This window comes from Neopelma chrysocephalum, unplaced genomic scaffold (genome assembly GCF_003984885.1).
Source record: "Neopelma chrysocephalum unplaced genomic scaffold, ASM398488v2 Primary Assembly neopelma1_24, whole genome shotgun sequence".
NCBI lineage: Eukaryota > Metazoa > Chordata > Aves > Passeriformes > Pipridae > Neopelma > Neopelma chrysocephalum.
In genome coordinates this window covers 28617155-28633189 of record NW_020897693.1, presented here as the reverse complement: position 1 = coordinate 28633189, position 16035 = coordinate 28617155, and positions in this window count along the sequence as shown.

Genomic DNA, 16035 nt, shown 5'->3' with positions numbered 1-16035 from the left:
AAATACATGGTTTTAATTTAAAAATTATGAAATATTATGAAATATGAAAATTAAAATTACAAACCTGCAAGTAATTTAAAACCATTGTGTTTCTGGTTTATACATTCCTTAACAATTTTTTCTGTCCCAGATGGTAACATCATAACTTCAGATCTCATTGCCATCCATTGCTGGCTGTTCCTGGGTGTGGGAAGAGGTGATGATTAGCTAAGACAAAACTAGCTGTTCACAACATCTTGAAATTTTGTTGTTATTGATGATAAAAATGACTTTGGAATAAACTGAATATTTTCATGGAGAATTGCCTGTTTCTGTCAAGGTTTTATTTTTTTTCCTTTAAGTCAGCTGTATATGCAATTATATAATTGATGTTTCCAGCGCTATATATTTCTTTTGTTTTCATGCTTCTACACATTAAGGATATGAGAAAGTCACAAACACAAGAAAGCAGACATTACTGGAAGAATTTGTTAACAGCAACATTCCTTGAGACCACAGAGCATCTATATTCTTAGATACTACTGTTTCCATTGGGGACCCCTGGTGGCCTAGTGGTTAGCATGCAGGACTCTCACTGCTGCGACCCAGGTTCAAATCCCAGTCCCCCCAGGCAGATGGAGCCCGTTAGCCCTGTGAGGCCATCCATCCATGAGAAGGTCACTCTAAAAAAACCTACATCCTGAGGACCTCACTGCCATTGTCCAAGCTTGCTTGGCCCTGGCAGATGAACCTTAGGATTAAAGGGTGGGCACAGTTCAGCACAGGCTGTGTCTCACCTAAAAAAACCCCATTGTGCAGGCTTGAAAGGTAAAAGACCTTTCCCAAAATCTTCATTTGCAAAGACTGGCCATTATTATTATTATTTATTATTACTGTTTCCATTTCAGCCTTTCAATGCAATTATTTATTTTTCTGTGACATTTTCAATGGATTTTGAGTCCACAGGAAGTACATTGGTATAATTCTTCATTGTGCTACTAAAAGGATCATTGTGTTTCAGCCCATTTACAATGTATTCTTTGCTTTAATGAAAATTGGATATTTCTCATGCTCCAAAAATTAATTGGAGTTAAGCAGAGTTTTGCTACTTCTGCTTTTTAGTTTTATTTTTTAATTGGACAAGGATCATTTACGTTGTAGAAGCAGCAAACACATAGGAAGAACAAAAGGGCTTACAAGTGGAATAAATCACATATCCAAACTTTGGAACTGGTGTCAAGCCTCACATGTTGTGATTATTTCTAATTCAACTGACCTCTCTTGCTCAAGATATTTGCTTTTCATTTTCCAAATTGTATTGGCCCTTTGGTGACTTTGCAGCATCCTTCCCTGCCACCTTGACTAATAAATTAATTTGGTGTCCGTTAACATTAGTGTGTGTTGTAAAGTAAATCTATCCTCTATGTTCCCATTTATCTCACGTTGAAAGTAGAAGAATTCTGAAGGAACTTGGATCTTGGAACATCAGGAATATCAACTAATACTTTTCCAAGTGCTTTTTTAGTAGTGTAAAAATGTTCAGATTATGGGATTGGAAAGTTAGAAGCAACATTCATATGTTCACTTTCAATTCTTGTGTAAATTAAACAGTCTAAACCTCTGGCCATTCAACTCAGCATTTGACTATGGCCTTAAGTATCTGACAGAGTTAAAGGAATTTGCATTCAGCACATATAATTCAGCATGCTTAAGCCACCAGTTTCCAAGGTTTTTGTCAACTCTTTCTGTATAAAAATATCAAACTCCAAAAGGCTGTGATCCATATTTCCATAAAGTCCGATGAATCATAGGAGTAGATCAGTGATTTTGCACATTGGCTAATCATTTAAATGTTTCATTGTGTTTTCCATAGATATTTTCCCCTTTGTCACTTTACATGTGTTCTGGTTAGTGACCTAAGTTTGCTGTCCTTGCCAGCCTCCCCATCTGACATGTCTTTGAGTTCTTCATAGAATCATAAAATGGTTTGTATGGAAAAGGACCTTAAAGATCATCTAGATCCCACCCCCTTGTCATGTTTAGGTGAGTTTCTGTGCAATTCCTTTCTCAGTCTGTTCTGGTAGTGGGAATACGACTATGCCAATTACTTTTATGGGGTAGTTGCTTCTTTAATTGTCAGACAGTCTGTGCACTCAAGTGAGAGTCATCGTAGGTAGGATTTGGTGGGACAACAAGTGAGTGGTGGGGAATCCTGGAGGTGAAGATCATGTTATCCAAGTAGCGGTTTCTGCTTTCAAATCCACAGAGCACGTATCAATAGGATTTCTCCCATCTTAGCAATGGGAATTCTGATGACTCATTTCAGGCTTTAGAGCTATATTAAATGTAGACACAAGACATAGCAGTCTTGTGTAACTCAAAGTTACACTAATATGCAATTCACTTTTGTTGGTTCTGCGCCAGATTTGTCACCAACCTGGTTTTGACTTAGGCAAGTTACAGTGTATTGCCATGCATCTTAAAGTGCATCAGAGCTCTTTTACAGGCAAGAGACTCAAACTCTGTCTGTCAAAGTAGCTCTTGGACTTTTTTGGAACACAGCTATGAGATCTGTAAGATACCTCTCACTGCAGATATGAAATAAATGTGGCTGCCCCTGCAGCATGCTGAGGGTGGGAGTATTGCTGTGCATGTGTAGGTCCTGAAGCTCTGCAAGACAGAATGCTACTGACAAACTATGTGGTTATATTCTGAAAAAAATTGTGATATCAATGTAATGGAGTCATTAATCTTTAGAATGCCAAGTTCTGAAAACTAAACTTAGGGATCATGTAGGATGTGGGACTCAAATCTGCAGCACTGGGAACAAAACCTATGAAGCTTCTCCATTCTGTTATTTATTAAATACAGTAATTTGCAGTAGCTTGCAATCATACTTCAACTGTAATTTGGAAGAGTAACAAAATTTGCTTGTGTGGCTAATATCTGTGCTGAGTTGGGAGTATTCTGACAAACAGTTGATTTTTTCCCCTTAAATTACTATTTGCTTAAATCAGGTCTTGATGTCCAGATTCAGTTTTGATAAACTTCCCAATATAAGGAACTGTTAGAAAAGAAATTTTTAATAGTCAAAATACCTACCATATTATAATTAAGGAAATTAGAGGGGGTTTAATTCAAAACATTTTTTCTTTTTTAGTTAATTTAGACTAAACAAAAGTTTAGAAGAGGAAAATATATCTGACTAAAGTGTAACAATTTTGTCTAAAGAGTACTTTTTATATGTATAGATAATCCACTCATGCAGACACTGAGATTTTTATTGTCATGCTATTTGTGATAGTGACATTTTTTTGAATACCCCAGATGTTCACAGAGCTTGTATCTCTGCTACTTATCTCTACAAATACCATTTCACTGTAATGTACACAGACAGTTATGTCAGCCCTCCTGCTCACAACAGACAAGGCTCACTGACACATGTTTGAAAGGGTCCTCTGCTACAGTAGAGTGGTAGTGGGAAAGTTTTGCTGAAAAATTTCGTATGGACAGTATATGGGAGTAAGTTACTCAAATAACATGTATCTTCAGCTCTTGGTCTCTTCAGTGAAAGTGCTACTGGAGTGTTACTTAATGAAGTTTGCTCTGGCAACTTCTGACAAATGCTTCTGTACTGATGGACAAACTAGACTGTGAGCAAATCTGGAACACCTTGGATCTGGCAGAAGTAGCTCTACTCAGTCACTACAAACAACATTAACAAATTTTCAACTGATTATCTAGAATGAAAATAGTTTTGAGCTCCTTACTAAACTCATGGGCCATTTTACTTGCTTTCTGAAGATTTCAGACTGAAGTACAGTCCGATTTATCATCTGTCTTTGAAACTATCAACTGAAGTGATGATCTGGAACACCTTGAAGGACTCTTGGGCTTTCTCAGGACTTGAGTCCTTCCTGTTTGTCTTTTCTGAGTGTTACTGATTGTTCTTAACAGTTGTCTGACCCTATTTAGCATGAATTTTCTCTTAGTTCCCTATAAAGTTTCTACATTTTCAAGTGTGGTTGTTGCTGCATTTTCAGTGAACAATTTCAGTGAATAAAGTTTATAAAATATTACATCTCTCTGCTTGCTTGAGACTGTGTCTTATATCCAAATGCTTGTCCTTTTCATTTCATAATTTTCCTAAACAAGTTTTATTTTGATTTGCTCTCCCAGTTTTAGTTGTGAAGGACTTTTGAGGAAAACCTCAGTGTTTTTAGTTTACGTGATTAAAATTCTCAAGCGGCTTTTCAGTCAACTGTTAGTTCTTCAACAAGCTTTAATAAGAAAATAAAAGCAATTTTCTAGAAACTGAGAATGTCATGTGGGAAAAGTAGATATGAACCTGTGATCGGCATCCGGCTCAAGCTTCCAGTGCGCAGTGTGGGAGCCATTGCTCTTACACATATTGTGCTGCTGCTGCAGAAGTGGGAGGAGATGAAACTGCTGCCATTTCTATGGCATCACTCAGTAAGGTGTAAATGAAGTATGAAATAAAAACTCTCAGCCCACTCAGTACACAGATAGACAAAAAGTGCTTTATACGTGCTGCTGTGATATGCTGTTTGCTGTAATATTAACCTTTCACAGTGCCAGAATGCTCCCTAAGTTTTACAATCTCAGGTCAAAAGGGAAATGATTTATTGTTAGGTCTCCTTTTTCTCTCTTTCCACCAGTATGCTGTGGCATAACAAAGCTGGTTTTGCAGAGCAGAGCAGGAGTGAGGTGCAAAGACTGCTCTGAGATAAAGAAATTGTGTGAGTCAGTAGGCACAGTTTGCAATGAACTTCAGGGTAAAAATGATAAAAAGCTGAACACTGAATGCAGCTCCAGATTCAGAAACATTTGCTGTCTTCATTCTATTGAGTTGCAGCTCACCTGGATGATTTGGAGGGAAGTAGCAATAGGTGGTAATGTATCATGCTATGTTTAAATTCATTAGCACTAGGGAGTCTGTTTGTGTTGCTAGGTAGCTCATTTGGTGTGACAGCAGTCTTTGGATGGAAATACTTTTCAGCCAGATTTGCCTCTAGGCCTTGCCCTCATAGTTTAACAAATCATTACCTAGATCCTTGTGGTATCCTGTGCACTATTTTTAAGCCATAAACCAGTCTTCTGGTAGCCTTTTTATTTGGCTGGAAATGTTCTGTTGTTGAAGTTTCTGAGCTAGATCCAATACTGATGTAAATAATGTAGCTTCACTGATGTCAATAACAGGCTGGCTTATACTAGCTGAAACTCTGTCCTTCAGATGCAAGTCAGCAGCCTAATCTCCATGGCATTCACACAGAGGCATATATTTCCCTCTGTTTTTCTAATCCTTGTGTGTCCTTTGTAGAACTGTGTGATTTGTGCTGAAAACAGTGCTGAGAAATGGGATGAAGTGACATGAATACTGGTTTAAAATGCTGGACACATGAAACCCTGCCTTGTTCTGACTGAGATCTCTGTGTGACTGCACAATTATTTCTCTCTTTGTGCCTACACTCTTCCCCTTTCATTTTCCAGTCTTACAGAAGTGTGGGGGTAAAGTCAGTAAACGTTGAGATACCACAGTAACAGAGGCTGCAGTACAGATCACAGGGTAACATCTCAAAAAAGCCTGATGATGGTCATAGAGAGGAATCCAGTAGTGCCACTGTGAACTAACACAAACTCAAAAATACAGCTAACTGGGCAGCTGCAGCCTGTAAACTACTTGGCTACTGGACTTCTGTATGAAGGAAAGGTCATGTGTGGTTGGATCTCTGTGCACAGTGAGGTCCCTCTGGTTACAGTGAGCACAGAGATGGCATGGATTCACATCACGATCTTTCTACAAAGCTTTGCATGAGGAAAGGGAATGTGCAGTACACGCATATTCAAGCTGATTCAGCCTATAGATCTGGAAAGGCAGGATAAAGTCTAGCAGTAGGGTTTTATATAAATGCTGTTCTGACTAAAGCAGGGAGCATGAATATAAGAAATTGCAGCTTGCTTCATTCTGCAACACTTGCCAGCGTTATCATGTCCATAGGGAAGGCCTTGTGACAAGAAATCAAACCAGCAAGATTGAAAGAGAAACAGACCCCTTTGTAAAGACATGAAGGCATTTGGGTCATTAAAACATGTTACAGGCTTTTTAGGGGGAAGGCCACTGTAGTGCACATAATATTTGTATTAAGTCTTAAGAAAGCAAATAACTCACTTAGGGCAAGAAGTGAATGTCGCCCACACTGAAAAAGGCTGCAACACAATTGGGTGAATACAAATTTGGAGGGCCATTTGAAAGTAGGGCTGCAGAGGTCTTGGTCTGATTAGTGGAGCTATACATTTTCCATAAAGCAATTTACTACTTAATTTGTTGTATGACTGTCATAGACAGAATTTTCTGTTTCTGCCCTTTAATGAATTCTAAGTAAAAGAAAGCTTCCTTATTATTACGAATTGAGAGGGTAGTGGAAACAAGACTTGCACTGCTGCAACTGAAAGTCAGATAGAGGAGCAGTGCATTAGATGGGTTAATAAAATCCCAGCCTAATCAGATAATAGGCACCACAATATAAATTGCTTTCCTCTAAAAAAAAATGTCCTTGAAAGCATGTTTTAAATATACCTCATACGGAATCAACAGAGGGTAGGACTTGGATTTATTGTGTCTGTATCTATTTGATCATAATATGTAAGTACTGGTCAGATGTACATTTTGAAAACAATGCCACATTGCTCTTTGAAAACAATGCCACAATTGCTCTTCTAAAAATATTCCAAAAGTATAAATCATTTACATAAAGATGGGTCCTTGTTGATCTTAATTTTTTTTTTAGATTGTAAATGCATGCTTACAAACCCAAGAGATATACATCAGTTCTCTTAATTTATGTCTGATTACATTATTTCAGAATTGTCTTTGATATTATTACAGACACATTTAATTCAAAGTATTCATTTCAGTGTCTAATGAAAACCACATTCTGACCTTACCCTAGTGAAAAGAATGGATAACAAACAGAAGTTGTTGGAAACCTTTAAAAAAGCTGAATTTTGTAATGTATATTGTTGCTGTTATTACATTTTTTGTTTTGTTTTGTTTACTAAAAGAAATAAAACAAGTGGTAAAAATGAAATCAAAATTCAGAAGATTTTAGATCATTTGAGTGAACTATCAGGTAGAAAATGCAGCTTAATGTAGAAAAATGTTAAACAAATCATCCGGGAGGAAGGAATCAGTGTAAGAATCTGTACTAAATATGCAGTCATCCAGCATACTGATTAGGAAAGAGATGAAATAGTTATAGAGAAATGACTGCAAACATGAATTCTAATGCATTGTAGCATTAAGGATTTTGAGCAATATATTAGGGAAGAGAAGGCAGCATAACTATCATAGAAGCTGGATTGAAATTTCATTTAAAACAGGATTTTAGTTTCTTGGATTTTTTCCTCAGTGGTTGAAAAATAAGGAAAATAATTGCTTAAAGCAATTTTTCATATCAGTGAAATATTTCCTGTAACGATTGCATGGAAATGCCTGTTTCTTGAGAGTACACTCTCTCAAAAGGTACTGCTCTAGATAAAAAAAACCCACCAAGCCAGAAATTCCAAGCTATACAAATGCACACATCATGTACAAATCAAGAGGTATTGATGTTATCTGAGGCTTATGCTCCTATTGAACTGAAATGTAATGCCAAGAGTATTGCATTTAGTGTTTAACTGCCTTACATCTAAATGAATTACCAGAGTGGTTAAGAAATCATTTCTTATTTTCAGTTCTCTCAACCTGCTTTTCTGCCCAGCAGCTTCTTCACCAAGATCACAGGTAACCAGGAAAGGCTGGATTGCAAGGGGTGCTGAGTTAAACTCTTGGGCACCTTGGAGTAATGTGTTAGTCCTGAGTATTAGGCACTTCAAGACTCATGCATTTATTGGTAATGCTGCAGAATATGGTCAAGTCCTGCTGTCGGGATATAGCCATTAATGTGCCCTAGTTCCTTAGATTCTTGTAATGAAAATATTTTTTTAGTGTTTCTGTATTATCTATACTTATATTTCTCCTATATTCCTGTTTTAAAGCCTTTTGTGCTGTCTCAAGGCTTTTTTCTATTGGACTAGAAAACTGACGGAAAAGCGTGGTGCATTAGCACCAGGCATGTGTGTTTGCCTGGGTTCATGCAGTCTGCGTGCAGCTCTGCCGGGAGCAAAGCAGGACCACAATTCTGCTGGGCACTTCTCTCCCGGGACTCTGAAAACTATCCAGTGGCCAACTGTCATGGCACACTTTAAGTGCAGCTGTACTGTCTGTCTGTGCCTTGAGAGGTCAGTGGCTGGTGAGATGGAGTATGTGCCTGTGTCAGCTACTTCTGTTCGCAGTGCGGTATTTTAGCACTATCCTAATTTACATGGGCAATTAAACTAGATAGTGAATGGGCATCCATGCCTTCCTGTCAGCACTGCAAGAAAGTCATGATGCCCAAAAGAGAGATGAGTGTGAGCAGAAATGTCTTGCGCAGAAGCATGGTGTCATGGGTGTTTTTATGCATCACTGCACAAGAATGGGAGGTTACCCGGCAGCCACGGTGGCGAGGCTGAATGTATTCTGCCAAAACAACTGACACAGCAGCTCCCTCTTGCCATTGAGAACCACATTTCAGCAGAGATGTCTGATGTGGTCCATACATGTTTCAGCATCTCTATATCTATAATGTCTATACCATTATACCGCTGCCATTTGGCTTTATCTTTGAAACGGCAGAAATTTCCATCATATGGATGCTACATGCCATCTTACCTCATAGACTCCCTGCACAGCTAGATTGGAGCAAGCGACCACATAGCCTGGCTTTATTTTCAAATAAATGCTTATTTATGCAAATATATGCTTATAAATAACAGGAAGAAGAAAAATATGATCTGTTTTAAAGAAAGCCACTGCAGAGATCCTCGCTCAATACCCTTTGCCTGACTTTGTGTAGGGGGAGAGAGACCAGCAGATGGCAATCTCCTCCTATTACAGGAAAAGCAGTGTTTTAATGCGGGACCCTTGTGAGCATCTTCCCGTTGCTTATTGCAGTTTACTTGAAGGGCAAAAAGACCTGGAAAACGTAGGCAGCCTTTGTTAGGCACAGAATGCAAAGCAAAAGTGAATTTCTACCTTATGAAAAACCTAGCTGTTGGTATCTGTGAAAGGAAAAGCAAGCTAATCTAATGGAATGAATTTATGTTAATCTTTCTCATTTTTAAATACAGGACACTGTGCTATTTTACAGCATCGTGCTATTCCTCCTGTGTTCTGCTAATCTTTCAATGCACTCTTTCGAAAAAAAGAAATGGTTGATTACTTGTACCCTAGATTTTCCTTTTTTCCCCAGTGTTGAAAATGAGAAGAAATAACATGATCTTCAGCTGACTTAAAAAGGAGTCAAGGAACAAAAGAAAAGCATTTTTCTTTCTATAGTGACAAATTTGCCATGCTAGAGTAATGTGTCCAAGAAGCAGTGTGAGAATCTTGTTTAGCATTTGAATTGGAAAATAGATGGTATTACAGGTATTGCTGCATAAATTTTATACATGTTTTTCATTGCAGAAGAGAAGATTAATGTTGCTAATTTCAGTTATATGAAACTCTGAGCTGATAAAGGATCAGGATTTTTTTTTAAAGTAAATATTAATAGTACAGAAAGGAATATTCCTATTCTGTGTTGGAAATAATTTTCAGTTATCTCCTCATATTGCTTTAAATGAGTCTACATCATTTCATGCGGTATCATACTGCAGGCATTTGATCATAACATAATGATGAAAAAGAAAACTAAACAATTATCCTGGATATTCTGACACTGGTAACAATATAAGAAAGTTTCTCTGGGAATGTAGGATTTTCTGTACTAGCCTTAAATGCAATTCTTGATATGCTGTCCATCTGTACCCGCTACAATAGATTGCAGTTCTGATGTACCCTTTATGCTACATATTAGGACTTAGCTGAGTAGCATGTGCATACCTTTATGAATAGCATTCATTAGCGATCAAAATTAAATGTAACCTGGATCAGTGCCTTTTCCTATAGAACAAGACGAAGGGGGAACTACTATGCTAACTATGCAAAAACTGGAAGAAAACCAGTGCTCTCAGTGTGGAGCAGGAGAACTGGATGTTCATATGATCATGTATGTCAAACTAGCTGAGGTAAAGTGAGTATTAGGGCCAAGGCTGATTCTTGCACTTTGTTTTACTCTATTGAAAGTATTTTCATCTGATTATATAGATACCATGTGATCTGTAAGAGGTAGCACAGAAAGGCTTTATGAGAAACATTGACTATAACCAGACACTACACCATGTATAGCTTACTCCGGCTTACAGGTACTCCTGCATTTTACAGGCAGTTAACTTTTCTTTATATGAGAAAAACAAAGGGGGAGGAATTCAAGCAGTGCTCGTAGCAATACTCTGCTTTGAGCAAATGATAGAGTGATGGACATACCATAACAGAAGAAAAAACTTTCTTATATTAAGATGGGTGAAAAGAAAAGAAACAGACTTGTTTAGTGGGTAGAAGGAACAGATTTACAGAGAAAAATTATAATAACTTAAATTTTCTAAATCATAAGTGCTACAAGTGGTTGAGTATATGCAAACATAGTTCTGAAAAAGTAGGCTCAGTAGCACAACAAAAATTGCTGGAATTACTTTTCATGATAGAAAGGATATCTTTTACAATAATATTAAATAGGAAAACAGAAATTAAAATCTCCTTTCCTGCAAAAACCTTTGTGTGGCAAACGTATTCCAAAGCAAATAATATAGTTTCACCGCTTGAAACAGCTAAATTTTCTTTAAATTATATAAGATTGGAATATATAAACATTTTCCATCTCCAGCTTGTATACTTAAAGGACAAAAAAGTGCAAGTGCTACTCATGATTCCTTCTCATCCAGAGAGGGCTGAATGCTTGTTTACATTGTGGTGGCAGAATGGGAGAACAATTTTTGGTGCCTACAGTCAAAGCCGGTCAGGGTACCTACATTTGGAACCTCCGTAACACATGTTCTCAGTGGAGGACAGGGATACACCTTTTTAAAGGTGATTAAAGGTATACAAATAAAGCAGCATCTAGGCTTGATTTCAATGTTCTCAATAACTCTTTAGAAGCATTAGGTTTTTTTTTTTCTCACCCACTGATTATATGGGGAACCTGCACTCTTTTGAAGCTTACTCTAGAGTCTTAAAGTTATAGTTAGTACCTCATTAAGCGTATGTACGTACTTTTGATCACTTCTCCAGAAACAGTCATGTATTTTTATTTTGTTCAAAATCAATAAATAAGGCTACAATTCAAAATTCTCTTCTTCCTCTGCCTTTGGGATGATTTTACACCGTGTTATGTTCATATAAATGACTACAGAAGATACAAAGATGAAAAAATAAAGAATTTTTTTAGAGCTGTGGTTTGTATTCTTTTTTCTCCTCTGATAAGTAGGGACTGAGAAATCTGGGGCTACCATACTGGCTTCAGGGCTGACATTGGACTTAACTGTTACAAGGGTTTTCATCAGTCTTATTCCAATATTTCTGAAATGCTGCTAAAAATGAAGCTTCTCTTTTCTGACAAAGAATTGGGGATAGCATCACATGTCTTTCTGGTATGCTAATCACTTTTGAATTTCAGCATCCAGCAACAAAAATTAACCCAGCAGGACAAATCTAGTCTAAGGGTTGTTTCAAGTCCTGCCATACATGTTGTGACATAAATGTTGCCAGTGTACTTTTGGGGGGATTTCCTTACTAGAACACTAGGCCCAGAATAAAGTATTTCCAACTACATTGTCATTAACATCTACAGAAGAATTCTCATAACTTCCTCTTGGTTTTGTATCAAACCCACAATTTTATGGGACTGACATTCAGTTAGGGATTGTCTGGTGCAGCAAAATAAAATAAGCTGGTTAGGTGGCATTGTTTTATTGCAGAACTTTTTAAAGTTTAAATATCTGCTGAAAAGGGAATGAAAGAGTAGGAAATAAAATATTTATTGTGCAAATGTAGCAGTGTTGGACTGTTGTGCCTGAATTTTAATACTCATTCGTACTTCCTGTTTCTGCAGTAGGAAATAATTTTGATTTTTTTGTTGTTTTGTTTTGTTTTCTTGGTTTTACTTGAATTCCTTTCCAGACCCTTAACAGCAGAGATCTAGTGTAACCCATGGAGGTGAATCCAGTGAGAACTAAACTCTCAGAAACCATCATGTTATCCTCAAAGTCTTGTTTCATGGGCAAAGAGGAAGAGCACCTGAAGTATGCATAAGTATACATATTTAAAAAGCAAAAAAGGGTGTTGTTAGAGAACTGAAATTTAAGAATATAATTGTTAGTCCAGATGTAGCTATTACAGCAAAGGAGGAATAATAAGACAGTTAAAATTGTTATACGCGCACTTAGTTTCTACCCTGTTCCTGATATCATGCTCACCTTTCCTCTACTCCTCTGGTCCTCATGTCAGTGTTTTTATTGTGGTGAGGGGAAGTGTTACGATGAGTTGTCAGCACCCAGAGTCCATCACTGAGAGGGATGTGATGCTCATGTTGATGATTTCTTCTTCTTCTTCGCTGTAGGATCCACTTGTACCTTTTTATATTTTAGCTAACATACTTGTACATCTTGGTTCTTGGTTGGTCTGCAGTACATTAATCACAATTTACTATACTTTGTACTTTTTATGTACTTTAAATAGTATTTCTTTGTACCACTAAACTCAGTTTTGGCCATCTCTAGGTTTGTAGCTCTTTAAAGGACTACTGAGGAGTTTACAGCTGTGGGGCCTCCAGCTGTAAAGCCAGTCTATGCCCCATCTTCTTCCCATGCCTGTACTCCTTCTCACCACATTCTCTATCTTCACCTCTTAAGACCTCTACATGTCAGGCTTGTATTTTCTATATTACATTATTAGGCTAGGTTTCTAAAAATATGATGATATCATGCAAAGATTAAAAAAAGTGAAAGAAATTAGCTTAGAGACTGGAGAATTAAAAATATTACTGTTACAGCTAAAGCAAGTGTCTTGGTGTAACCCCAGATGACCACTAAATACTTTGCAGCTGCTCACTCCTCCATCTCCCTCACCTCACATAAAACCCATGGGTTGAGATAAAAATAGTTTAATAATTGAAATAAATTGAAATAAATTTCAATAATTGAAATAAGGTAAAACATGATAATAACAATAATAATAATGAAAAGGGGAGGGAGAGAGAAGAGTGAAACTCAATAAGAACAAGTGATGCACAATACAACTGCTCACCATCTGCTGACCAGCGTCAAGCCTCTCCCCAAGCAGCAATCAGCACTTCCTGGCCAGCTCTTCCAGTTTGTATACTGGGCATGATATTCTAGGGTATGGAATATCCCTTTGACCAGTTTGGGTCAGCTGTCCTGGCCATTCTCCCTCCCAGCTTCTTGTACAGCTCCTCACTGGCAGAGCATCGGAAACTGAAAAGTTCTTGACTTAAGGTAAGTGCTACTTTGCAACAACTAAAGCATCAGTGTGTTCCCAACACTATACTCATACTAAATCCAAAATGCAGCACTGTACAAGCTACTAAGAAGAAAATTAATTCTCTTCCAGCCAAAACCAGGACACCAGGAAAAAAACAAAACCTGAAGGCAGGCTAGGAAAGCTCAGAAAGAGCAGGCCTGGCAAACTTCAGTCCTGAGACAGTGCAAATTCAGTACAAAGCTCATGGCTTGCTGCTAGCTGTGATAATGGTGTATTATAGAGCTACGTGGCTGTAGGAGAACAGGTGGTACTGAGCAGATTCTCTGCACTGATATTCCCTAATGTTGAGGCTGTAATCTTTTGTATTTGATTAGTTTAAGCCAACTTTCTGACAAATGACTGCACAGCTGATGACCTGATACACTCCGAACTGAAATAATACAAGAAATAATGTGGCAGGAAGACAATGATAAAAGATGTCTCCACACAGCATGTTCTCACTTGGTGGGAAAACCGGGGTGGTGTTTTCATGTTCAGTGATGGGGAAGAGACCTCCACAGCAGGTGTAGAAGTCATCTACGGTCAGACAAACATGAAAGAAAATATTAAAATCAAAACTGAAATCTTCCACTTAGGGGAAATAAAGATCAGGTGCAGTGAGCAGTAATTCTCTGCAATTAAACTTACACTGGATAGTTACAGGTATTGGGACAAAGGACATATATTTTTTGATTCATGAATATGTTGATTTTTAATATGTGTTTCATTGAGTCTGATCCTCATGATCAGCTTACTTGCTTTCAGCTCAAGACTGTGGAGAAGGATAACAAGGTGATATGTTACCTTTGCACTTTGGGAAAAAACAATTGAAGTGGAAAATAAAGAAGAGAGTCAGGGCTTTATAAGCTAAGGTCTTTTTTATGCTGGAGCAGGGATGCCTTTATTCTGGTACTTGCTCCTAGCATAGATGTTTTATGTTATGTAGGAAATGTTCCTTGAGACTCTAGTTTTTATTCTTTCGCCACTGACCACTAGGCTAAACATTACATTGAAGAAACACACATTTTGTCTTCCTCTTGCTTCTACCCGTCACCATGATACAAGCAATCTTAGTCTGTTTTTTGGCACAGTTTCAGCCACGAGGAGTAGGGGATTGTCAGTCTTTTCACAAAAGTGAACTCTATAACCTAGGGACATGCTTCCCATGGAAATTGAGAAATATATTTTCCTCAGGGCTCAAGGAGCCATTTTCCCCATTTCCAAATATGCTCTCTACAACATTATCATTTTGTAAAATTTGATATAATTTCAAGCTGTGTTTTAAACAAAATCTCAAATAAACTTATAATTTCATTGTGTCTGGAGTTATTGTTTGTTAAGAATCCTCTTAGAACATGTACAAGATGAGACCTTTTAGAGAACTTATCTGAAAGAAACCTAGTTACTGATCTGTAAGTGGACTTATTTGTGCTGGACAAATTATAGCAATTTTGTTCCCAGCTAGAAACTCGCAATAACATGGCGTTTTGCAGTAATTGAACAGTTTTTAAAAGTCTAAAGTCTCAAAGAGAACTGAGTTTACATAGTAAAGTATTATACCTCACTATGCAAACCACCTAGTAACCTTAAAGAATGTTTTTTTACCACATGTTGATAACTCATGAAACAGAGTTTTACAAGCAGCCAGGCAAAAGCAAAATATAAAACTAGATGTCTCCTAGCCATTTTTATGGTAGGGGTAGAGTTACATGAAGAAAGAGAAAATAATTAGAGTAAAACAATCTGTTCTAGCAGAAAAAGTACAGGCTGCAGTGTGTACCGCTGCATTGCAGGTTACCCAAAGGGAAGCATATACAATTTGCTCGGGCAAAAAAATCATCCAGTAAACTCATTCACTGAGAGAAAAGAACAGTGGCTGTTGTTGCAGGCAGCACAGGAAAGGGACTGAACATCAAGCTAAGAAGAAGCTGTGAATGGTTAGAATGGTTTTTAGGAACCCTGAAAACAAGCCTGTAAAAAGCATCTTCATAAACCTGAGATCATCCTGCTGAAAATAAAGAATGTGGAGGCATCTCTATTTCTTCTGCTTTGCATATGAAGTGCTCAATCAAAGCCCAAAAGAGGACTGTCTTGTACTGCAGATAAGACTGTAAGACAGACAACACACAAAGGTGTACAACGATTGAAGCCTGGGCAGTTGTATTTTACACTACATCAGTACTTCTCAGTACGAAGGAAGTATACTTGTGAGTTACATTGCACAACTACATTGAAGGTTGGAGTTCTTTTCCATATCTCTTAAATTCACTGTTCTTTTTCAGCTAGCTGCTAAGTGTTAAGAGCAGTTAGACTGTGTTTCTGTGGCTATTATGAAGAATGATATGTACATAAGAGTAACATTTTATTTTCTTGCTTAACTGTCACTGTTACATCCATGAACCGAAAATAATACTTCAAGCACAGCTCTTATTTACTCAAGTCAAAAATATTGCATGTACATGCATGCACTTATCCATTGAATTTCACCCTGTTTTACCTGAAAACCATCCAGAGAGGCTCAGTTCTTTACACAGGGAAAA